Genomic DNA, 24,733 nt, shown 5'->3' with positions numbered 1-24,733 from the left:
GTGGGCTCTCTTGGTCCCAGCCCTGGTGGCCTTGCAGCAGTGTGGAGGGCCCTCTCTTGGGCCAGCAGACCCAACAGCCTGTGGATGGCCTGGGATACGGAGACAGAGCTGCTGGGGCTGGGGGCTCTTTTGGGCACCTAGCCCTAGCAGCCCTTCAGTCTTTGCCCAACAGCAATGGACAGTGTCAAGCTAAAGAAGGAAAGGCGGGAGCTGTGGCGGAGCAGGGCGCTTTCCAGATGAAACCCGACAACAGGGTCACTTCGGCTCTGCTAAGTGTGCTTCTGTACTTCCTGTGTTGTAACTCTGCAGCCCCTGAGCTGACAGCAAGGTGGCGTTCACATTTCCAATGCCACCTTTTGGATTTTATCTTTGCGTTATAGTGCTGCAACATTGCAAGTCCGTTGCAGAAAAATAGCTGTATTTTCTCATTGTAGGAGTTTGAGATTCTGGGGGTTGTTTTCAATACGATCCTGCCAAGCCAAAGCATTTTACCCCATTGCAGCACGTTATCTGGAAAGCGCCCAGGAGGCCGGGATAAAGAAAAATCATGTGGCAGCTTTGCTTCTGCAAAAGAAAAAACTGAGGTGGGGGGTTATGGAGGAGGTGCAAGCAGTAAATACAGAGTGGGGGAAAGTGGTGGACCTGAACCAGGTCTTGGGTGGGCTGATCTTTTAAGTACCTAGCGATGCCCCTATTAATGGGTCTGTTTGGAGGGTGCGGTATATAAGAAAAATTTGAATAAATAAATAAATGACATTTTAGCAGGGCGACATAGAGCTCCCTGGTAGGACTCTAAACACAGGTGTGCAGCAGGGTTTCAATTCAATTCATTTCAATTCAATCATTCAATTTCTATACCGCCCTTCCAAAAATGGCTCAGGGCGGTTTACACAGAGAAATAATATATAAATGGGATGGCTCCCTGTCCCCAAAGAACTCACAATCTAAAAAGAAACATAAGACAGACACCAGCAACAGTCACTGGAGGTACTGTGCTGGGGGTGGATAGGGCCAGTTACTCTCCCCCTGCTAAATAAAGAGAATCATCATGTTCAAGGGATGCAAGGCAGGAGGAAGGCTAGAGATTGGGTCGTTGTTAAGGGGCCTGAATAACACACAGGTCTTCACCTCCTTTAAACTTGTAACCCCCACTTTACATGAGAATTTTCAGCATGATCCTTCCCTCCACTCTCCCTTTGGCAATCACTTTACCAAGAGAGGAGGGAGGCCTGCAATTTTGCAGCAAAAGGTCCCTTTTTCCCTCTCAGGGAGCACTGCTCTTTCAGAAAAAACTTCATCATCCCCCACCCTGAAATGGTACCTTTCACTGTGAAAAATTGACCCCATGAAAATTCAGCACAGCCCTACACATAACCAAGCAAACCTTGGAAGTCCCTTAAATAAAGCTTGAATACAATCTTATTCAAATAAGATTAAAAATGAAGAAAAAGCATCAAAGTCAACTTACAAGAAAGGTAAAATATAAAATGGCACAAGTGGGGCTGTCAGGCATAGCCAGAACAAATAATGGGTTTCCAAAAGCCCTCTGCTCAAGGCATCTCAAAGGGTCCAAAATGGAGCTGTGGCATGGTTAGTAGGCCATCAATACCTTTGAGCAAGTTCCATGTGTGTGTTTCTTAGGTCAGGATCAAGTGAAACTCAACACAGAAAAAGCTCTCACAGCTGGTCCAGCTTCCTTGTTTAGAATCTAGAATAGAGTTGCACAATTCTGGCCCTCCAGATGTTGTTGGGCTATAACGTCCATCATACCCAGCCAGAATGGCCAATAGTGAGGGATGACGGGAACTGTAGTCCAACATTTGCTGGAGGGCCAAAGTTGTGTTGCCCTGATCTGGAACCTCCCACTTTAGTAACAACCCTGATGCCATTGGCCAGTTAGAGCTATGCGAAGACATTAGTAATATCATGCCCTAGAGCTGGAGAATAACTATATATTTTCTTTACCCTTTCTCAGTGGGAAGGGGAGAAACAGAGAGAATACATCTTTTGTGTTCCCCTGGCAGTGCTAGGCCAGGGGAAAAGGTGTGGTGAGTCACTCAGCTGTCAGGAAAGAAAGGCTCAGACAAATCAGATAAAACATACACATGTATGGGTTCGGAATGGCTATCTTTGCATGCTTCATGGTCTTCCAAAATGGAACTTTGAAATGCAGTCAATTTGATACATCACACAGATCAAATACTGATTGATGATCAGAGCCAATGAAAGCCCTATTCACACATTACACTCAATGCACTTACAATCCGTGTACAGTGTATGCACGTACAGACCTGAACACACATTCAGCAATGTGCTTCCTAACTGAACCAGAGTCTGTACCCAGGTTTACTTTTTAATGAATGCATGTCATTCACATTAAAAAATGTCCTTGTGTACAGTCACCTGTACTCATGCAGAACATAATATCCGAATAGGACTATAATTGACTCAAGGGTCCTCGCATCAGTTTAATCAGTAGATTCATGAATCAGCTATTGCTTTCGGGGCAGAGATCAGCTTTGGGTGGGGGGATTTTCAATAGGAAAACTGTATGTGAGAAAAGTGTGATCCCCTACCCCTGCGCTCTGGTCCTGTCTGAGCTTAGGGGACCCCCTCAGCTGCATTTTGTTTAAAACAACAGCAACCATGGGGAATTCCAAGCATGGGATTCTTCAAGCACACCACTAAAGTTCGGCCATATAGCATGTAATCAGTCAGTGAGGGACACTTTTGAGATAAGCTGAAAGTTAACTTTTCCATTTGTTTTGAGGCTATTTTGGTCTCTGCCTGTGTTGCTGTCATAGGGAATGGTGGGGGGAGGGAGCAAATATTAAAGCTGGCCTTCTTTTTAACACTGAGCTATAGTTTTTGCTTATTAAATTGCAAGTTATCTCATAAAGGTGGCTATATTGAGTGCAGATGCCATTAGAGATATGGAAGGGAGTGTAAAATAAATATGCCGAGGTTGCAGTAATATGCTTGCTTATTTAAATTTAAAACAATTATTTAAAAGGCAGGTGATTTACCAAGTAAGAGGTCTTTAACTGGTTGATAGTCCTAATAACAACAACTCTATTTTATCTGTACTGTCAATCAGACCCCACCACCCCTCTCTCTAATTAGAATTACCAATTGTTGATTTGGAGAAATCAGGCACAGACTGTGTTTCACATGTACCATCTAATTGAAAGGGTAGTCCCTGCCTCAAGACCACAGTAGCTCAGGGATAGAGCACTTGCTTTGCATGTGGAAAATCTCAGGTTTGGTCCCTAGTGCAGGTTGGGAAAGACCCCTGCCAGAAATCCTGGAAAGATGCTGCCAGTCAGAGTTGACAATACTGAGCTAGATGCGCCAATACTCTGACTCAGAAGAAGGCAGCTTCCTGTACTTACCACTGAGTGAGTACAGAGAGTCCTCACACATTAGGGGAAATGGTTTTCACATGAGCAGAGGCGTAACTAGGGAAAACGGCGCCCGGGGCAAGCACTGAAATGGCGCCCCCCCACCATGCCCCCCCACCGCCCCCCAACATACTACATTATACCTAGGTTTTTCCTCACAAGCGCCCGCCGCCGCTGCCAAGCCAGGCCACTGACGGGCCACCAGGAGCCAGCAAAGCAATGCGGGGGGTGCAGGTGGCGCGGAAGGGACCGCTCATGGGGAAGGGGGCACCGACGCGCTCCCTTGACTGCTGCAGCGCTGCTGCACTGAGCAGGAAACATTTGTATTAACAAAAAATTAAAAAAAAATTTAAAAAATTGGTCATGGCGGCGCCCCCCACGTGACCAGAAAAGATGGCGCCCAGGGCACGTGACCCCCCCACCCCCCCTATAGTTACGCCTCTGCACATGAGTTCTGGGGAGATTTGAGCCTGGGCATCTTTGTCTAGAATTTAAGCATTACATGCAAAACCTTCACATCATTGGGGAGGGTGGTGATGGTTCTGACATCACAAGATACCTATGTATTCATATTATTGATTTTTATCTGATCATTTCTCCAAGAAGGAGAGGAGAGCTGATCTTGTGGTAGCAAGCATGACTTGTCCCCATAACTAAGCAGGGTCTGCCCTGGTTGCATATGAATGGGAGACTAGAAGTGTGAGCACTGTAAGATATTCTCCTCAGGGGATGAAGCCGCTCTGGGAAGAGCAGAAGGTTTCAAGTTCCCTCCCTGGCAGTTTCTCCAAGATAGGGCTGAGAGAGATTCCTGCCTGAAACCTTGGAGAAGCCACTCCCAGTCTGTGAAGACAATACTGAGCTGGATAGACCAATAGTCTGACTCAGTATATGGCAGCTTCCTATGTTCCTAAGATCAAGGTGGAGAAAAATGTACTCTATTTCTTGCCCACCCACACCCACCCTATTTTATCCTCACAACAACCCTGTGAGGAAGGATAGGCTAAGAAAGCATGACTGGCCAAAAGTCATTCATGATCTTCATGACGGAGTGCATTTTTGAACTTGGACTTCCTCAATCCTAGTCTACTATACCATCCTGGCTCAATTTGTGTTGATAATGACCCAGTGTGAAGTTGCATTGATTCTTGCCCCACTCCATACATACAATATCTTGCAGGGACACTTCTGTGCTAAAAAGATATGTATTTTTCAATGTATGAATGAGGTCCATAGCTCTGAACTCATGTATGTTATCAGCCATATCACAAGAAGGTCTTCAATGTCTAGGGAGGCAGGCAACAATTCAAGAGGTGCAGCTTTCCCCAGGAATGGAGATGTAGTGGTGGAAATGCTGGTGCATCACTTATTGAATTTCTGCCTGCCAGGAAATTCTTAAAGGTACATAAGCTACAGAATTCTCCACAGGGAAGAATTTTGACTTTACTTCATTGGTAACACTTGGCTCCGTTCTCCATCTTAAAGGTAAAGTAAAGTTGTGCCGTTGAGTCGGTGTCGACTCCTGGCGCCCACAGAGCCCTGTGGTTGTCTTTGGTAGGATACAGGAGCGGTTTGCCATTGCCATCTCCCGTGCAGTATGAGATGATACCTTTCTGCATCTTCCTATATCGCTGCTGCCTGATATAGGTGTTTCCCACAGCCTGGGAAACATACCAGCGGGGATTCAAACCAGCAACCTCTTGTTCCCTAGGCAAGTTACTTTCCCGCTGCGCCATTATATTTCCAATTTCTCCAGTTTCATTTGAAAAGTAACATGCAGGTGATTTCATCGATGCTCTGTTCACATTGGGGCTGAACCTCAAAATAGATTCATCTATATATGCTAGTATGCCCAATGAACCTGGGTTCCCAACGCAGGAAGACGGCTTTGGTAAATACCACCACTGCTTTATGTAAAGAAAATACAAACCCTCTGGGACTTGATGCATCTGGCCTCCCAACTGCAGAGCCAGTAAATCTCAGCCACCCGGCAGCTCCTGCCAAGATAGAAAGACCCCTGGGTCATTGGATGACTAGCGATAACCCAGTGGGTTCCCGGGAAGATTAGTGTGTTGGGCCAAATCCTGATCTGTGTGAAACGGGGACAAACTGGCTACCAGATCTAATTTGTTCTGTTTCAAGGACAGAGCTGTAGCTTTATTGTTACCAACCAGGCGATATCGATCGAGCTACAGGAGTTTGTGGTTAGTGTTACATTTAGTAGGGAATTAATAGCCCTTTCAAATTCACAAACCAAATTCAAATTTTTGTTTCTGTCAGAGAGCACTTACAACCAGGCCTTACGCAGTAGGATAACACACTCCTTTTTGTTGCATTGTGGTTTTGCACTTGGCATACTTGTCCTCTGTCCCTTTGCACATCTTGCTTCTTTCATATGGAAGTGTTCATCCTGAAGCCAGTGAGTGTCTCTCTAAGTAGGCGTAACTAGGGAAAACGGCGCCCGGGGCAAGCACTGAAATTGCGCCCCCCCCCCCGCCACCCCCCCAACATACTGTGCATACATAACACATGTTTGCCCACCATAAGCAGATTCCTACATCAGATGCCAACATGCAGTATATACTCCTATGTTGTGGAGGAGGAAAGCTGGTCTTGTGGTAGCAAGCATGACTGGTCCCCTTAGCTAAGCAGGGTCCACCCTGGTTTGCATTTGAATGGGAGACTAGAAGTGTGAGCACTGCAAGATATTCCCCTCAGGAGATGGAGCCACTCTGGGAAGAGCATCTAGGTCCCAAGTTCCCTCCATGGCAGCATCTCCAAGATAGGGCTGCAAGAGACTCCTGCCTGCAACCTTGAAGAAGCCACTGCCTGTCTGGGTAGACAATACTGAGCTAGATAGACCAATGGTCTGACTCAGTGTATGGCAGCTTCCTATGTTCCTAAATACTACTGCAGCACACACACAAGACACCTGTCCCATCCTGACACTCAGCCAACTTCCATAATCAAGATCCTACACACACACACACACACACACACACACACACACACACACACCACAACTGCCTACTCCTAGATTGACAAGGAATACAAGCCACACCTAATGGCACAGCAGGGAAGTAACTTGCCTAGGGAGCAAAAGGTTGCGGGTTCAAATGGAAACACCTATATTGGGCAGCAGTGATATAGGAAGATGCTGAAAGGCAACATTTCATACTACGTGGAAGGAGGCAATGGTAAACCGCTCCTGTATTCTACCAAAGAAAACCACAGGGTTCTGTGGGTGCCAGGAGTCAAAACCAACTTGATAGCACAAGCCACACCAGGGCTACCAACTTTCCAATAAGCCTCTGTACCCCCTTCTCAGTGTTCCAACAAGCCAGCAGCCAAGTCAGGTACAGAAACATCAAATTGCATTTGACTTAAAGCAAACATTTATAGCCAGGAAGGAAGGAAGGAAGAAGGAAAGAGATACTGTAGATACATAGACAGATAGATAGACAAGAAGTGAGGGAGTAAAGGAGAGAGAGAGAGAGAGAGAAGGAAGGAAAGAGATAGATAGATGGATAGATGGATGGATGATAGGAAGTGAGGGAGAGAGAGAGAAGGAAAGAAGGAAGGAAGGAAGGAAGGAAAGAAGGAAGGAAGGAAGGAAGGAAGGAAGGAAGGAAGGAAGGACAGATAGGGAGTGAGGGAGAGGGAGCCCAACCGCTTCATGCAAGCCACTCTGCGAGGCACTAGAGACAAATGTGCAGGGCATATAGTCTGTCTTAACCTCACCAAAGAATTACTGAGTCACTTTAGTTTAATATTGATATATTATTATTATTCTTTTGAAAACTTAGCCTACAGAACTGTTGCCACTCAGCTTTCCTTGTGGAGCAGGATCAACCACTGTTTTATCAGGAGAAAGAGCGAGGAGAGAGAGAGAGGAAGGAAGGAAAAAGAAAAGAGGAAGAGGAGAAAGGGAGAATGAGAAAGAGAACAAGAGGAAGGAAGGAAGGAAAAAGAGAGAGGGAGAGGAAGAGAGAAAGGGAGAAAGAGAATGAGAGGGAGGAAGAAATGAAAAAGAAAGAGAGAAAGAGAAAGAAAGAGAGAGAGAAAGAGGGAGGGAGGGAGGGAGGGAGGGAGGGAGGGAGGGATAAGAGAAAGAAAGAAGGAGAGAGAGAGTGCCTTGGATGAAAAGAGGAACAGGAAGATCTGAACTGATGGGGGCTGTGGGCTCTTTCCTCTCCTCACCGAGAGTTCCACATCAAAGGGTCCAGGAGGGTTGTTAGAAAGCACAGAGGGAGGCTCCCCAGTCAGCAGCCTGGGTACAAAGTTGATTTTGAACAGAGGTTCAGCATTAGCTTCCCCACTCCAAAATAAAAGTCAAGCCAAAAGAGGATGCGGATTTGCATCCAACACAAACATCTGGTCGTGGCTATACACACGACTGTGGAACTGCGCCTCCCGCAGGAAGAGCTCCTCCCCATACTCTCCCTACTCGCTACCCTGGTGCTGGGGAAGCTGAACTCGAGTTGATCCCGCTTTCCTTCCAGTGCCACCAAGAAAACAACGCTTTGACAAAATCGAGAAGGAAACGATACTAGCCCAGAGAGAAGAGGATATGAGAGGAAGATCACCAGCAGGATTAGGGAGATTTGCCTCATATGAAGACTGAGGGGCCGAAAGGGAACATCAAGCGTTAGAGGCGCCGCCGCACCGGGCGTCATCCTGCTCGACTCTCAAAGAAATGAAGCAGGATTGTGCCTTCTTTGGGAGCGGGCTTGTTTTACAGCACCCCAAGTCTGGCACTCCTAAGTCCACTTTAATTGATCTAGCATCGGACACTCCCGCAGAGTCGAACCCAATAAGGCCAATCCCACTGGCCCACTGCGTCCCAACGCATCCCTTTCTCTCTCATCCGTCCCGTTCCGTTCCCCATTCGCCTCGGGGCTCCCTCAGGTCGCAAGCCAGGTGCAGGGGCAGGGCTACTTACTGCAGCTATCAGCCCAGCCAAGCAAAAAGGGACGCGCAAGCAACAACCTCTTGTCTTGAGTTGTTCCTGTTCTTCCTGCGCCTGCAGCCCCAGCAACACTCTCCACATGCAGAAGGCAAGCCGAGGGAGGACGGATGCACGCATGCGCACGACGGCACGCCAGCCGAGTCGCGCATGCGTGTATGTGTGTGAGACCCTCTGGCCATTCCGTTGTTGCCAAGCAGCACAGCGTAGGCGCCCGCCACCGCCAAGCCAGGAGGCCAGCAAAGAAAGCAATGGGGGGGCGTGGGTGCCGCGCGGAAGGGACCGACCGCTCGCTCGTGCGGGAGGGGGAGCCGCCCGACCGACGCACTCCCTTGGCTGCTCTGCTGAGCGAGCCGGAGAACTTTGTATTAAATTTTTTTAAAAAAATTAGGGATCGGCGGGGGTCATGGCGGCGCCCCCCACGTGACCCACAAAGATGGCGCCGGGGGCACGTGCCCCCCTATTATTACGCCCATGGGCAAGCATATGTGATTCCTGTCATTCCCCCTTAGGTCCTCCAGTCTGTTGCTGCTGCTGCTGGTGCTGCTGCTGCTGCTGCTGCTGCTGGGCAAAGTTTGTGAAAATATACATTGATGGATAGCAAACAACCACAACATCTTTCCCCAGACAAACTATCACACACAACAAGCGTAATCCTTACCTATTGTAGGGTTCCTATAGTCTGCAGTTTTGCAGATTTTTAAGGAAAAAATCTGATGACTGGTGTGAAATCCTGCACATTTCTTTTTAAAATAAAATATGTTTCTAACCCTCATGGGTGCAGAGATATCAATCAAACTATTCAAGCAGTATCTGTAAAAGATTTCAGTGTTTTGAGGATGCTGCTTTGGTGTCCTGTGTGATTATGAAGTCCTTTTTCATGATCTCCCAGCACTTTCCCTCAACCTTTCCTACACCCCAATTGCCCATCGCTAGCCATGCTTCTCTCTGCCTCCTACAACTCTGCTCACTGCAAAACCAGATTTATTTATTTTTAAGAATGGAAAAGAAAAATCCAGATTCTACACAACTGTAAATATTGAGCTCAGAATACAGCATACAAATGGAAGGCCCTTATGCAAAATAAGCACTTCTGCATATACTGTATTGATTTGAATAATGTGTCCTGTGCCTCCCAGGTCATCTGCTATAGCCTCTTCTCCCTCCTGTTTGTTGCCTTCACCTGCTCCTTTCTCCATGCCTGGACCAGCCACAGAGCAAGGGGAATCCAGCTCTCCTTTGGGAAGAAAAATACCATCAGGTAGGTGTCTGCTCCAAGACACTGGTGATTTGAATCAGGGCTTTAACAAGAGGTGAACGCTGAAGGTGGAAAGAGTCACCCTGGGCTGAGGCTTGGCTGCAAGTGGAGATAGAGAGGGACAGGGCTGGCCCTATTGTATTTGGTGTCCTAGATGGTTTGATTTTGGCTGCCCACTCGCCACCCCTCAACTGAGAAGTGCAGGTAACCTGAGTAATGTGAAGTAACCTGAGCCACACAGGCTGCTCATTCACCCGGATGGGAGAGAGAGCAAAGCAAGCAAGACAAGGCTGACTTTGCTCACTTGCTCTTTCTCCCCCACCCACACACACACACACACACCCTGCAGGAGGTGAGTGAATGGGCACTCCCAGCAAGTCAAATATGTCAGTGGTTGCTTGCAGAGAGAAAGGGAGGCATGTTGTACCCCCCAGTCCAAGAACTGGTGCACTAGGTGAATGCCTAGGTAGGACTAGTGGACAGGCTGGACCTGGGTGCTTTCCAGATTAGGCCCTGCAATGGGGTGACGGTGGGTCTCTGAAGTGTGCTTCCACACTCCCTGCATCTTCACAGACAGCACGGTGCCGTTCACATTTCCAATGCCTTGTTTCAGATTTAATCGCTGCAATTCAGAGCTAGGATGTCATATATCTGGCATTAATAAGGTGTTGTTTTTTCAGGTTGTAAGTTTTCACAAGACTGCTCCCCCTGCAGGTTTCACGTTTTGAATGCGATTTGCCAGAATTAGGCATTTAGATGCTTTCTGAGCGGCTAATCTGGAAAGTGCCCTAGAGAGGTAACCTGAGTATGCAGATGGTGCCCAGCCACCTCATCAGTCGCCAGTGAGGAACAGTCCCCAGCTTCCACAAAACTTGAAGTCTTGGACCCATCACTGGAACCACAGATGGAGAAACATTCTTGCAGGGGCATTTATCTATCTATCTATCTATCTATCTATCTATCTATCTATCTATTTATTTATATTTAACATATTTTTATACTGCCCAAAACTTAAATCTTTGGGTGGTTTACAACAAAATAAAAACAGAAAGTAAAACATTAGTTAAACCAAAATGAAAAAGTTTAAAACATTACAACAATTTAAAATTTGTAAAACAATATTTTAAAACAGCATTAAAACTATTAAAACAATATTAATTAAAAGCCTGGGTGAACAGATGTGTCTTTAAAGACTTTTTAAAAGCTGTCAGAGATGGGGAGGCTCTTATTTCACTAGGGAGCCCGTTCCAAAGCCTCAAGGCAGCAGTGGAGAAGGCCCGTCCCCGAGTGGCCACCAGACGAGCCGGTGGCAGCTGCAGACAGACCTCTCCAGATGTTCTCAGTGGGCGGTGGGGTTCATGGCAAAGAAGACATTCTCTTAAATTAGAGGCAGAGTTATTAAAGCCAGACTTAGAAATATCACAAGGTGTACACTACTCTTGAAATGATACTACTTCAATGGGCAGAAGGCTGCTGCTGTTTTGTCTTATTGTTGTTGTTTTTACATGGGGGACCTTTCAGTCTCCATCCCCACATTCTGAAATAATAGTCTCAGGAGTTCTGCACCACCTGACCACATTTTGTGAATGTGTAAGAGCCTCCTAAGCTAGAAGCCACCACCACCGCTTTTGATTATTCCATAAGTTGAGTATGCATTGTGTGAAGTAGTATTTTATTTTGTCAGCCCTGAACCTAGCTGCTAATCAATTTCACTGAATGACACAGAGTTCTAGTATTACAAGAGAGAGAGAGAGTGCATGCAATTTACCTATGATTAGGGATACTGCAAAATTTATTATGTTCTGCTCCCAATGCAAAATCTATGCTCAGTGAATAGGTGTCCCCAAAAGGCAAGAGATTTAGGACTGTCGTCACAAAAGCCACATAGATGGGGGTCAGCAACTGTATGCACAAAATGATGCAGAGCTAAGTCAGTTGTGCACGTAATAAGTGACAGTGTTTCTGCTTTTGAATGGGGAATAGGATGCAAAATTGAGCCTCTTGAGGATCACAATATATGCATACAATGCACAACAATCATTTTGATCAGCATTGCTCAAACAGATCATGTCCTTTATGTATTTATCTGTTTTGCGTTCATTAAGCTTATTGAAGTTGCTTAATTAGTTATATATATTATTATCCCATGTGGACATGTGATGGGTAGATGTTCTTCATTTATAGATGTTCTGCTTTACTACTTTTTTTAATTTGGTAAATTGCTATAGCCTGTGGCTAATGCAGTAAAGTAGCATTCAATCATTCTGATACATTCTACTCACAGATGAAAATCCCCACCTTGCCCATGCAATACACCTGTATTGAAAGTGGAGGTACCTGCCTCTTCACATCCTGATTGTGAGCTCAACAGAACAGGGCAGTTAAATGTGCTCGTCAGCAGCACTAGCTAATGTTGCATATGAGTCTTTAGACAATGGTGACTCATCTGGCAAAAATCATCTGACAAAGCTCATTCACGTCAGGCCCAGAAAGATCAATGAACAAGGAAGAAAGCATTGCGTGTGTTACAGTCCAAACGAATGACCCCAGGTAACCCATTCTAGGTTTAAAAAAGGGGGGGGTGTTAGCTCCCCTAAGGATACAATGTATGATTTGTGCATAGAGATGCATTGTGCCATCCCCATAAGGCCCCTGAGTGCAAGCAAAGTCCCTCAGTGATGACTTGGTGGGCAAGTTTCAGCCCCATCAAAACATGCCCCTTTCCCTCTAATGGGGGAAAGGGCAGCATGTTACCATCCACACCTACAGTGAAAAGTTGTGATCCACTTATATGGGAGCCAATGAAGGGTCCACACAGGGACACACTGGAGCGGAGGTGAAGCCTGCCCCTGGTGTCCGCAGTGTCTGGAAGCAGGAGGCATCAGGCTATGTCCCAAATTACAGCCAGCCCATATCATGCAGATCTAGGTCCAGTTTTATATATTACAGAGTGACAACTTTGGGAGCCAATCAAGGCTGCAAGTCTAGATGGCTTTAAAAGGAAATTAAATAGATCCATGGAGGAGAAGTCTATCAATATTTAAAAGTTGTGATGGCTATATCATAGGAGGGCCTTCTCTGTGGCTACCCCTCTTTTTTGGAACACGTTTCACCACCACCCACCCCAATTCATTCAGCCCCCTCCTTAGTGACTTTTAAGGCCCTTCTTAAGACTTACCTTTTCCGCCAGGCTTTTGCCTTTTAATTTTTTTAAAAAAATATTGTGATTGTTACTGTTCACGGCCTGGAGTCTTTAGAGGAGGTGGAGGTAGACAGATAGATATATGCTGGGCTTCCCAGAGGCATCAGTCCCAATCCCATGGGCTCAGACCAGCTTGCAGTATTTTTCTAAACATTGATAGTCCTGTCCCCGAGCAGGAGGGAGTTCTTCTCCAGTGCCCTGCTGGATCAAACCAAGGATCTCTCTGTTCTAGTTCTGTTTCCCAGAGTGGCCACATAAACTTGGCATGAAGGCAATTCCCCTCCCTGGCTGAATAACAGAAAATGATATTCAGAGGCATATTATTTCTGAAACATGGAGGTTCTACAGCCGTTGCAGACTTGTCCTTCATGTATTTATCTAAACCCCTTCTAAAGGGGCCTGGTAGAGATCATATAAACATCTCTGAGGGAAGGTAGGATGCCTCCTAGTCTTAAGGAGGCAATTATTAGACCACTTCTAAAGAGGCCTACCTTGGATCCCTCGGAGCTGAGTAACTACAAGCCTGTCTCCAACCTTCCGTGACTGGGCAAGGTAATTGAGAGGGTGGTGGCCTCCCAGCTCCAGACAGTCTTGGAGGAAACGGATTATCTAGACCCATTTCAAACTGGCTTCCGGGCTGGCTATGGGGTGGAGACTGCCTTGGTCAGCCTGATGGATGATCTCCAACTGGGAATTGACAGAGGAAGTGTGACTCTGTTGGTCCTTTTGGACCTCTTGGTGGCTTTCGATACTATCGACCATAGTATCCTTCTGGAGCGTCTGAGGGGGTTGGGGGTGGGAGGCACTGCTCTGCAGTGGTTCCGCTCCTACCTCTCGGGCAGGTTCCAGATGGTGTCCCTTGGAGACTGCTGTTCTTCAAAATCTGAACTTTTGTATAGTGTCCCTCAGGGCTCCGTATTGTCTCCGATGTTGTTTAACATCTACATGAAACCGCTGGGAGAGATCATCAGGAGATTTGGTGCAGGGTGCTATCAGTATGCTGATGACACCCAAATCTATTTCTCCATGTCAGCATCATCGGGAGAGGGCATAACCTCCCTAAATGCCTGCCTGGAGTCGGTAATGGGCTGGATGAGGGATAACAAACTGAGACTGAATCCAGATAAGACGGAGGTACTCATTGTGCGGGGTCGGAACTCGAGAGACAGTTTTAATCTGCCTGTCCTGGATGGGGTTACACTTCCCCAGAAGGAACAGGTATGCATTCTAGGGGTGCTTCTGGATCCAAGTTTCTCCTTGGTGTCCCAGGTTGAGACAGCGGCCAGAAGTGCCTTCTATCAGCTTCGGCTGATATGCCAGCTACGTCCATTTCTTGAGTTAGATGCCCTCAAAACAGTGGTACATCTCCTGGTAACCTCCAGAATGGATTACTGCAATGCGCTCTATGTGGGGCTGCCCTTGTACGTAGTCCGGAAACTACAGTTGGTCCAGAATGCGGCAGCCAGGCTGGGCTCTGGGTCATCCAGGAGAGACCATATTATTCCCGTATTGAAGGAGTTACATTGGCTGCCAATATGTTTCTGGGCAAAATACAAGGTGTTGGTCATAACCTATAAAGCCCTAAACAGCTTGGGCCCTGGGTTTTTAAGAGAACGTCTTCTTCATTATGAACCCCACCGCCCATTGAGATCATCAGGAGAGGTCCGTCTGCATTTGCCACCAGCTCGTCTGGTGGCTACTCAGGGACTGGCCTTCTCTGTTGCTGCTCCAAGGCTTTGGAATGCGCTACCTAGTGAAATAAGAGCCTCCCCATCTCTGACATCTTTTTAAAAGTCTCTAAAGATGCATTTCTTCACCCAGACTTTTAACTGATATTGTTTTGATTGTTTTAATGTAGTTTTTAGAATATTGTTTTAAAATTTTAAATTGTGTTCTAAATTTTTTGCTTTTAAATTTTTGTTTTTGTTTTTAATTAAAGTTTTATTTTTAATCTTGTTGTAAACCGCCCAGAGACGTAAGTTTGGGGTGGTGTAAAAATATGATAAATAAATAAATAAAGCCATCTAAATTAGTGGGCACCACCACATCTTTGGCAACAAATTTAAGCTCCTGCCATTATCGCTAAAATTGAGAACCAGTTCTCTTTCTTCACTTGACTGCATCTCTTGGAAAGTTCCTTTGTCATTCATTCTCTCCGTTTACATGGACAGCCTTGCTCTTTCCCCTGCCTACCACCATGCTTCAGCCATTGACATTACCTTTGCATGTCACTGTATAGGCTTCTTGCTCACCTGGGCTGGCGGAGAAGCTTATCCGTTCCAGTGATTGATTGGATTGCTCCAGCTACTTGTGTCCTAGACTATTAATTTGGAGGGGTGGGCAAGTATGGGAAGCCCAATGTGTGATAAAGGGTGTTCCAATCCTTGTTATACAGTAGTCCCTTTCCAACCGCAGGTTTACTAACCGCGGTTTTAAGTACTCGTGAATGGAAAATTGTGGCCAGTCTTGCCAACCACCACCCAAGTATCCATGGTTGGCAAAGTATTTTAGTGTGTTTGGGGGAAGCTTTACGTGACTGGGGTGGGGTGGGGTTTCAGAGGTTCAATCTGCTCATTTCTCTTGGTAGCCTTTGGTGAACCTTGCTGATTTAAAGTGCATTTGAGTGATTTTGTGGGGTTCAAAAAACTTCCAGAGGTTCAATCTGCTTATTCCTCTCAGTGACTCTAGACGATATTAAGGGATTTTTGGTGATTTTGCTGATTTTAAATAAAGCACTTTCCCTTTATTTTAGGTGTTTCCCGATCGTGGTTCCCCTAATGCTCTGTTTTCTATTCATTTCAATGCCTCGCCAGCCGCAACCCTCGCGGTTGGTAAGGGATGGCTGTAAGAAGAAATCTATTCTTTAAGGGAAGGGATGTGAGTGGACCAGGGGCATAGCAAGGTTGGAGTGGGCCCAGAGATGAGATTTTAAAATGGGCCCTTCCTCAAAGTCCAGGGCCTCCGCACACCCCAAGCCCCCAAGGATTTAAGTCTGGTATGTCCTAAGTAGGCTGCCTGGAAATACATTTCACTGAATACACACATGCAAACTTCAAAATATAAAGTGATATACATTGAATACTATATATTTGTGCTACTTTTAATGTGTAGAACACACTAGAAACACTAATTATTAAAATGGGCCCCTCGCTGCAGATTAGCAAAGGAGACTTTCAACCATGCAGGGTGAGCCCAGGTATGTTTTCTCAGAATTCTGAACACATTCAGTAAAGGGGAGTCATGTGACATGTCTCAGGGGGGGCTGGAGGCAGAGGGCCCCAAGACAACTGTCTCCCCTTGCCCAATTATAGTTATGCCCCTGGTGTGGCTAAAAATGCAAACACCTTACCTCAGAGTCAGTACTGTGTTACCAGGCACGGATGGATTGATCCTTCTTCCTCCTGCCAGTCAAGAACATAATTCTCCAGCACAGTAGCATGGGGAAGTGTTGTGAACCATTGCAATGGGGGAGGAGCTCACACAGATGAGGTTATCTTTGGAGCAAGCAGATTGTACAGCTGCCATTTTGGGGATCTGAGCAAAATAAACATACAGATGGCTGATAAGAGGCAGGCAGAACACAAATGGGTATCATAAACTAATTGATTAGATGGATGGAAATCAGAATAAACATCTGTGCTATGCTCTTGGTTATTTTTCCCTATTAGTTTATGAATCAAGTTTGTCATAATGGAACATTCCATGATGTTCCAATTCCCAAACTGGGGCCTTAGAGAGACCTGCTAGTGTACTATGAGAAAGTAATTCATTACATAAAATTATAGAGTTGTGAGTGTGAAGTAACTATCCACAAAGGAGGCTGCCAAAGCATCCCTGCAGGAATCACTGTTCTGGCCTTGCCTCCATCCAACAACCTCAACTGAGGCTGAGTAATCCAATTGCTTCTCAGAGGCTTGTTCAGCCACAGCATAGAGACACAACAGAACTCCCCACCTTCAAAGGAAGGTCCTGTTTCATCCCTGCATGAGTCAGTACTATGAGCTTGCCACCTTCCTGTCTGGAGGCATGCCCAGGAGGACAGTGAGTTGCAGAGAAACATAGGTGGCCTTCTTCACAGAGGATAGGTAAACATCACTCTTATAAACTCTAAACGTCAAACTAGGTGTGATTTAATTGGCCTTGGTGTGCTAACCTTTACCTGCAAATGACATGCATTGGGTGCCCAATGCAGTGCAGTGATGGGGTGGGAAAGCTTTAACCCATTCCCGATCACAGTCCAGATTCAGATTGCAACCCCAGTGCATGTGATTTGCCCTGGCAGGAGTAGGGTGGGGAAGCTCCAATTGGCTCCACGGCAGCTCTTTATTTGCAGGGCAAATAGCACCTGTGGGGGAGGCGATCCTATTTGGGACCAGAGTGGAAGGTAGGGTTAAAGCCCCCCCTACCCTTACTATGGTCCTCCTGATCTGGATTGGGCTCCAGTGCATGCTATTTGCAGCAGGGGAAGCAAACATAACAGGGCCTATAACATGATTGAAGCCATGTCTGGTTGGGCCCTCAAAGTAAACCTTTTCAGGCGTGAGAGTGGAGAATGCCTCTGATTTTCAGTGAGGGGGGAAGGTGTACCACAGTTATCAGAAGTTTTGGAAATACTGTAATAGCACAGTGCAAAGCTGTTAGGTTTAGCATTTAAAAAAAAGAACATTCTGCGAATGAATAGGGGACACACAGATGACAATAAAAGGTGTGATGTGTGTTTTGGATCACATCCTTACAGCATGTTCCTGCAGTCCAGGCGCAAGACTGTTACCGCACGGAAGCCAAGGCCATAGGGAGTAGAGCCGGCTTTCCATGAGGCAAGATGAGATTGTCATGTCAGCTAGAGCAGAAGTTCCCACCCTTGGGTCCCCAGATTTGGCTGAACGAAAACTCCCATAATCCCCAGCAAAATGGCCAAAGGTTGGAGCTGGAGGATTCTAGGCTCCATGAGAAAAAGACAGGCCTGGCCCATGGGGGGCGCTTAACAACTGGCAGGTTCTATGCAAGCCCTGTTGAAATGAATGGGAGCTACACAAGTCCACGGCAGCATCCCTGGCAAGGAAGGTGTCCCTGGCAAGGAAAAGAGGGATTGTGCTGTCGAGCTAGTGTCGACTCCTAGCGATCACATTCCATGTGGTTTTCTTGGTAGAATACAGGAGGGGTTTACCAGTGCCTCCTCCCTCACAGTATGAGATGATGCCTTTATCGCTGCTGCCCAATATAGGTGATTACAAATGTATTTACTAGGCACAGTCTGGGAAGCACACTGGCAGGGATTTGAACCAACAGCCTCTTGCACAAGACCGATACATTTTCCCTGTGGCCTGAACAGGAAGCCAGCCATGCAGACATCACAACCCATGCTAATCCCACAACAGTCACTAGAGGGTGCTGCTAAGAAATCTCTCATAGGGATTCAGTTTGAATCCTGTCACACATGGGAAGCCTGATGTGGCTCTAGGTTTTCAGAGGGAAGGGTAGCCGATCCAAGGATCCTTTTGTTGCTTCTCCTGAACACAATTCAAATGAGAACCAGCACCTTCTAACAATAATAACACTTAGCATTTGTATAGTATTTCTGAGTGCTTCACATGAATGATTTTCCTTTAATGGAAGGTAAAGGCCCGATACTGTATATCCAGGGGCCAGAAATCAAACTCCTTCCAGAACAAACAAGCAGCGGGAAAGGGGAAGAAGCCCTGCATCCTATGTTGGACAATGTTGCTGTTCACACACACACACACACAATATTAATGTCCTCCTCCCCCAATTCTACCCCCCAAAGATGCATATATTTTCAGCCAATCAATTAGGAAGAACTCCACAGCACCTGGGGAAGTTATACGAGCCCCCGCAATTGCCAAGTGCACCTGCCAGAGCGAAGATATATGCGCTTCATTCCCCCCCCACCCCCGATATTGCCCATCATGTTTTTCCAAGTAAAAGGAAAGATTGCTCTGCACTCCGATGATTGCTAAACCCCAGTCTCTGCAGTGCGGGAGCTGCGTCGGGGGAAGAAAGGATGCAATTTGTCTTGGGGAGTGGCACTTGATCAATTCTATTTCAAAACTCTAATTATATCAACAAAAGGCTCTACATGGTGCCGCTGGCTGGGATTCAAGTTTTTGTTTATTTATTTCCATGCACATCCAAGAAGTTCTCCCCTTTGTCCTTTTTAGACTGGCTGGAAGAAATGAGGTCAGGTTGGAGGCACATCAACATCATGGCGCATGCAGCGGGAGGGGGAGAGAGGGAAGGCTGGGTTCGCTGGGGGGAACATGGGCAGAGCTAGAATAATAATAGGGGGAAGATTCAGGTTGAAATGCAGGGGCGGTTATAAAGAAAGGGCTGGCCCTGATGTGGAATAACCAGGCTGGTTCACACGTTGTGCCCATTACTTAATGACTGCAACGCCAGCAATTGCTTGCATGTGTGAATGCACCATCCCACAAGGCTTTTTCAGTGTAGTCAGTTCATGGGTTTGGCTGCCGACCATCAGGTGTACAGTGTGCATGCATGAAACTGGTCCAGAGCTCAGGGAGTTAAGAAATGAGGTAACGGGAGAGAGTCACGGCAGGAAGGGCTCAAGCTGAAGCAGGGTGTAGCTTCAGAACACATTTGCACTGCCAGGATTCATCTTTGGACAAATGAATAGAGTGCCTTTGAGCATGTACAGAGTGTCCTTCCCTCACCAGTAGCTAACCAGAACTACAGCTAACCCCCATATATCAGAGATTAGCGGTAATGATTGCCAGGCGTGGCTTCCAGGAAATCTTGAGCAGCTCTAATTTTAAGTTAAGCACCAGTTGTGGATGAAATTGGGAATACTGGCAGAGCTGAAGCAGGACAGAGGGCAGAAATTATTTGGGTTGTCTTAGAAAGGGGATATGCCTTGTGGCTGAAAGGTATGGGAAGGGATGATCCCAGGATCCATACAGCAGGGGAGAGACCACAGTAAAGGATGGGAGGCACGGAAGGCCACATTACTGGTGGGAACAGACAGAGCACCTTCTGACCTCATTCTCCCTTCATTTAACAACTGGGTACTGAGATGGACATCAACCCACACATATCTAGATGATACATAAAATGTATCCTCGCACATCTGAGATCTGCCAAAAACAGACCATGACCATGTGGCAGAGCTGCATGTTGTCCAGGATCTGCACATGCATACAATATGTGTGCATAGCATAATGCAGGGGAGGGTGCAGGAGAATTCAGATTTCGGAGAATCTCAGCTTTCATCTCGGGTGGGGGGAGCAAGTTTCTAACCCGTATGGCTGTTAAGACTGACGTTTGATATGGACTGTTTACATGGACTTGTGTGATAAGGACCGTTGGCACCATTCTAAGCCTATGATTCTTATCATTAGCACTGCTGAGAGGGAGAGGAAAGCCAGCCAGGTTGGCTCCAGATTTTCCTGGAACCTCCGGCAAAATGCCATCGGGGACATCCATTTTATCTTATCAGTTGCTCAACTTTTCCAGTTGACCCTCCCACACACCTCCACACCTTGCAATTTGTCCCAGCAGCTGAGAGATGCATGTTGCAATGCAAAGATAGGATATGACAGCTAGGAGAGGAGAGTGGTAAACAATGATGCAGACACTGTTGAATCCTGAAAAGGAAGGACTGTAGTACACAAAGATCAGGCAGGGAGTACAGTTGCCAACATTCACAACGTAATGAAGAAACCCTTAACACAGCAAGCCCATGCAGATTGCGGTCCTGTTCTCCTGCTGGTTCCATCTGCCCCGCCCAGGACCGGGCCCAGTTGCAACTAAAACATTATCCAGGAGAAGGCCTGGATTAAGGAATGGACTAAACAGAATCACCACACATGCACGGACACATGCATGCTGGCCATGTGCATGCCAACGCCGTGTGGAGGCTGCAGGGAACAGCACCGCAGCTCTGCGTGGCCACTTGGGGAACGGGCGCCATGCCCATACAAGGGGTGGGGTGGGGTGAGGAACAGGCAAGGAGCTTCTTACCAGCTCTGTAAGGGACCCGCTTCCTGCCCCATTGAGTCAGCTCAAACACCGGCGCCCGAGCCAGTTCAGCGCTTCCCAGAGGAGGCACTGGTCCACGTCATGCACATCTCTGTCTGGTCCACTACAAGCTTGTTTAAAAAGACAATATGTAAAAGATGAGCTACTGTTACAAGCACAGAGCAAAATCTAATAGCCACTAAACCTTAAAAGAACCACCATCTGGGGGTAAAGAACCATTTGTAGCCTACTTAATTTTATTTTATTTATCATATTTTTATACTGCCCACAACATGCTTCTCTGGGCAGTTACTTTCCAGTAGGCTAATGAGATCACCCGGCATTCCGTGTGTCCATGTGCCCCTCCATCAACTTCATAATGCCTGGACCAATATGAACCAAATCAGGTACAGTTGTAGGGACACTCAGGCACACCTCAATGGCGTAGTTTGTGATGATGTAATCTACCCTAATCCAAGATGGTGGATGTGTGAACGACTGAGGCGCAAGATCTGAACCAAATTTGGCACAGTTCTAGTGAGTGACACACAGGGACATCTCAGTGGATTAGTTTGTGATGATGTCACCCACCCCAATTCAAGATGGCGGACACATAAGCATTTGAGGTGCATGTGGGCTAACTTGTGAATTGCCTAACTGATTTGAACCAAATTTGCTACAGCTGTAGGGGCACATGAGAAAACCTCAATGACATAGTTTGTGATGATGTCATCCACCCCAGTCCAAGATGGCGGATGAACACTTGAGGCACAAGTGGGCTAACTTGTCTAGCTGATTTAAACCAAATTTACTACAGGTGTATGGACACATAGGGATGCCCCAATGGTGTTGTTTGTGATGATGTCATCCAGTGTTCCCTCTAACAAGGAATCCTAGATGTTGTTGACTACAACTCCCATAATCCCCATGCAAAGGCTATTGCAGCTGGGGATGCTAGGAATTGTAGTCAACAAGATCTAGGAATCTCTGTTAGAGGGAACACTGATGTCATCCACCCCAATTCAAGATGGTGGATGTGTTAACTTTTGAGGCGCTAGTGCACTAACTTGAGAACTGTCTGACCGATTTGAACCAAATTTGGTTCAGTCGTAGTGAGTGACACACAGGGACACATAAGAACAGCCCTGCTGGATCAGGCCCAAGGCCCATCTAGTCCAGCATCCTGTTTCACACAGTGGCCCACCAGACGCCGCTGGAAGCCACAGGCAGGAGTTGAGGGCATGCCCTCTCTCCTGCTGTTACTCCCCTGCAACTGGTACTCAGAGGTATCCTGCCTTTGAGGCTGGAGGTGGCCTTTAGCCCTCCAGCTAGTAGCTGATGATAGACCTCTTCTCCATAAAGTTATCCAAACCCCTCTTTAACCCATCCAGGTTGTTGGCTGTCACCACATCTCATGGCAGAGAATTCCACAAGATGATTATGCGTTGTGTGAAAAAGTACTTCTGTTTGTTGGTCCTAGATTTCCTGGCAATCAATTTCATGGGATGACCCCTGGTTCTAGTGTTATGTGAGAGGGAAAAGAATGACTCTCTCTCCACTTTCTCCACACCATGCATGATTTTATAGACCTCTGTCATGTCTCCCCGCAGTCGTTTTTTCTAAAGTAAATAGCCCCAGGTGTTGTAGCCTTGCCTCATAAGAAAGGTGTTCTAGGCCCCTGATCATATTGGTTGCCCTCTTCTGCACCTTTTCCAGTTCTACAATGTCCTTTTTTAGATGTGGTGACCAGAATTGTACACAGTACTCCAGGTGTGGCCATACCATATTTTTGTATAAGGGCATTATAATATTAGCCATTTTATTTTCAATCCCCTTCCTAATGATCCCTAGCATGGAATTGGCCTTCTTCACAGCTGCCACACATTGAGTCGACACTTTCAACAAGCTGTCCACCACAACCCCAAGATCCCTCTCCTGGTCAGTCACTGACAGCTCAGAACCCATCAGTGTATACTTGAAGTTGGGGTTTTTCGTCGCAATGTGCATCACTTTACAATTGCCAAAATTGAACCGCATTTGCCATTTTGTCGCCCACTCCCTCAATTTGGAGAGATCCTCTTGGAGCTCCTCACAATCAGTTTTGGATTTCACAACCCAAAAGAGTTTGGTATCATCTGCAAATTTGGCCACCTCACTGCTTACCCCATCTACTAGATCATTTATGAATAAATTAAAAAGCACCTCAACGGTGTTGTTTGTAATGATGTCATCCACCCCGAACCAAGATGGCAGATGCATGAACATTTGAGGTGCAAGAGAGCTAACTTGTGGACCTTAATTTGAACCAAATTTAGTCCAGTTGTAGAGACAGTGAAAGGAAAGTAGGCTGATTAGTTCTTACTAGAACAACTTGTTCTCATATCTTTTTATATGTAAGCCATTTTGAGAACTTTGTTGCTTAAAAAAGCAGCATATATATTTCTAATAAGTAATAATGGAAAAGGCACAAGAGGGGGGAACACAAATTAGAGCTAGTAAACAGCCCAGTATCTTCAAACACAGCAGCCACCAAAAAGCAGAAAGAGACAACAAAAACAGAGCAGTTTTGCTGGAGCTTTTCTTCTTTGCTCTCTCTTTTTATGTTTGGAGCTTTTTAATACTTTTGTAGTAATTAATTTCCTCAAGAAAGTGTACTATGGGGGTGGGGTGAGTTTTCCTTACAAGTTTGTACTCTAACAGTTTTAGCTTATGCTTGTTGGCATCTTCTTGTACTGCTTGGGAAATGATTTTTTAAAAGTTAAAAATCTCTCACTGAGGCACAAACAAGGGGTGGAGAAGAAACGCATACATACAAACGAAGGCTTTAAAAGGGGTGGGATCACAAACACACACAGAGTTCATAAATGGTGGAAAGGGAAAAACACACATTGGCTTCTAAGGGGAAGAAATCACACACAGAAAATAGGTAAGGGTGTGTGTTTGTTCCCTTTCCCCTCCTCTCTCCTCTCCTTTGCTTTCCCAGCAGAGAGCTTCTACCTCCAATTCCTCCTTGCTCAGCAACTGCATTCAAATGCCAAGCGAGGGAGGAGCACAAGAAAGAGCTCAAGGAAGAGGACCAATCAGGCTGCTGCGACTACTGGGAGAAGGCAGGGCTGCTTTTTAACCCTGTTCTCCGCAGCTGCTCAGCAGGAGATATGAGCCTGGAGAGGCTCCTGCAGGCAGGTAGGGCCTTTTGTAGAGCAAGCGCCACACCCAGAAAAGCAGTGGGGTGGTGCAGGAGCAGGTAAGGAATATGAACCAAATCAGATAGTTGTAGGAACACATAATGACACTTCAGCGGCATCGTTTGTGGTGATGTCATCCACCCCAGTTCAAGATGGCAGATGTGTAAACTTTTGAAGCACAAATGGGCTAACTTGTGAACCACCTAACCAATTTGAACCAAATTTGCTACAGCTATAGGGACACATAGGGATGCTCCAATGGTGTAGTTTGTGTTGATGTCATTCACCCCAATCCAAGATGGCAGACACGTGAACATTTGAGGCGCAATTGATAACGAATTGTTTAATCCAGGCCTACAAATAAGTATATAAAAGTATGTATCAAAGTATAATTCAGGAAAGTTTGGTTCATATCCCTAATGGAGTATAGAGCCAGCAGGTTATTCAGAGTTGAGAAGCCTCTCGGTAACAGAGGCCAAAGTCAAGAGCGGGAGGCCCCCTCTCAAGAATGTGGGTTGAGAAGCCCACCAGAGATAACAGGTACCAGGAGTGGTCAAACACAGGCCATTAGCTAAATTCCTCAGTCAGCAGAAAGAGGGTCTTGCTGGTACGAAGAGATACCATAGGGATTAAAGTTGTCATAAAAGGCAGGTAGTAACTCATCTTCTCAGGCTCTAGATGACACCTCTGGAATATGTAAGTTTAATAACTAATAACGTGTATTAATCG

The 24,733-nt window shown here is 46.3% G+C and overlaps 1 long non-coding RNA gene across 2 annotated transcripts in view; it reads right to left on the bottom strand.

The window, feature by feature from the left end:
• Positions 1 to 9,330: 9,330 nt before the first annotated feature.
• The window catches only part of LOC128346300 (uncharacterized), a 63,737-nt gene continuing 48,334 nt past the window's right edge, over positions 9,331 to 24,733 (bottom strand). For both annotated transcript variants that reach the window (XR_008316887.1, XR_008316888.1), the window contains exons 2-3: positions 16,174 to 16,358; positions 9,331 to 9,601 (exon numbers count right to left, since the gene is read on the bottom strand). This is a non-coding gene — a long non-coding RNA (uncharacterized LOC128346300). The remainder of the gene's footprint in view (positions 9,602 to 16,173; positions 16,359 to 24,733) is intronic.

Source organism: Hemicordylus capensis, chromosome 2, assembly GCF_027244095.1.
Source record: "Hemicordylus capensis ecotype Gifberg chromosome 2, rHemCap1.1.pri, whole genome shotgun sequence".
NCBI classification, from domain to species: Eukaryota; Metazoa; Chordata; class Lepidosauria; order Squamata; family Cordylidae; genus Hemicordylus; species Hemicordylus capensis.
Note: the sequence above shows the minus strand (reverse complement) of the source record. Positions and strands in the feature narration are given on the sequence as shown.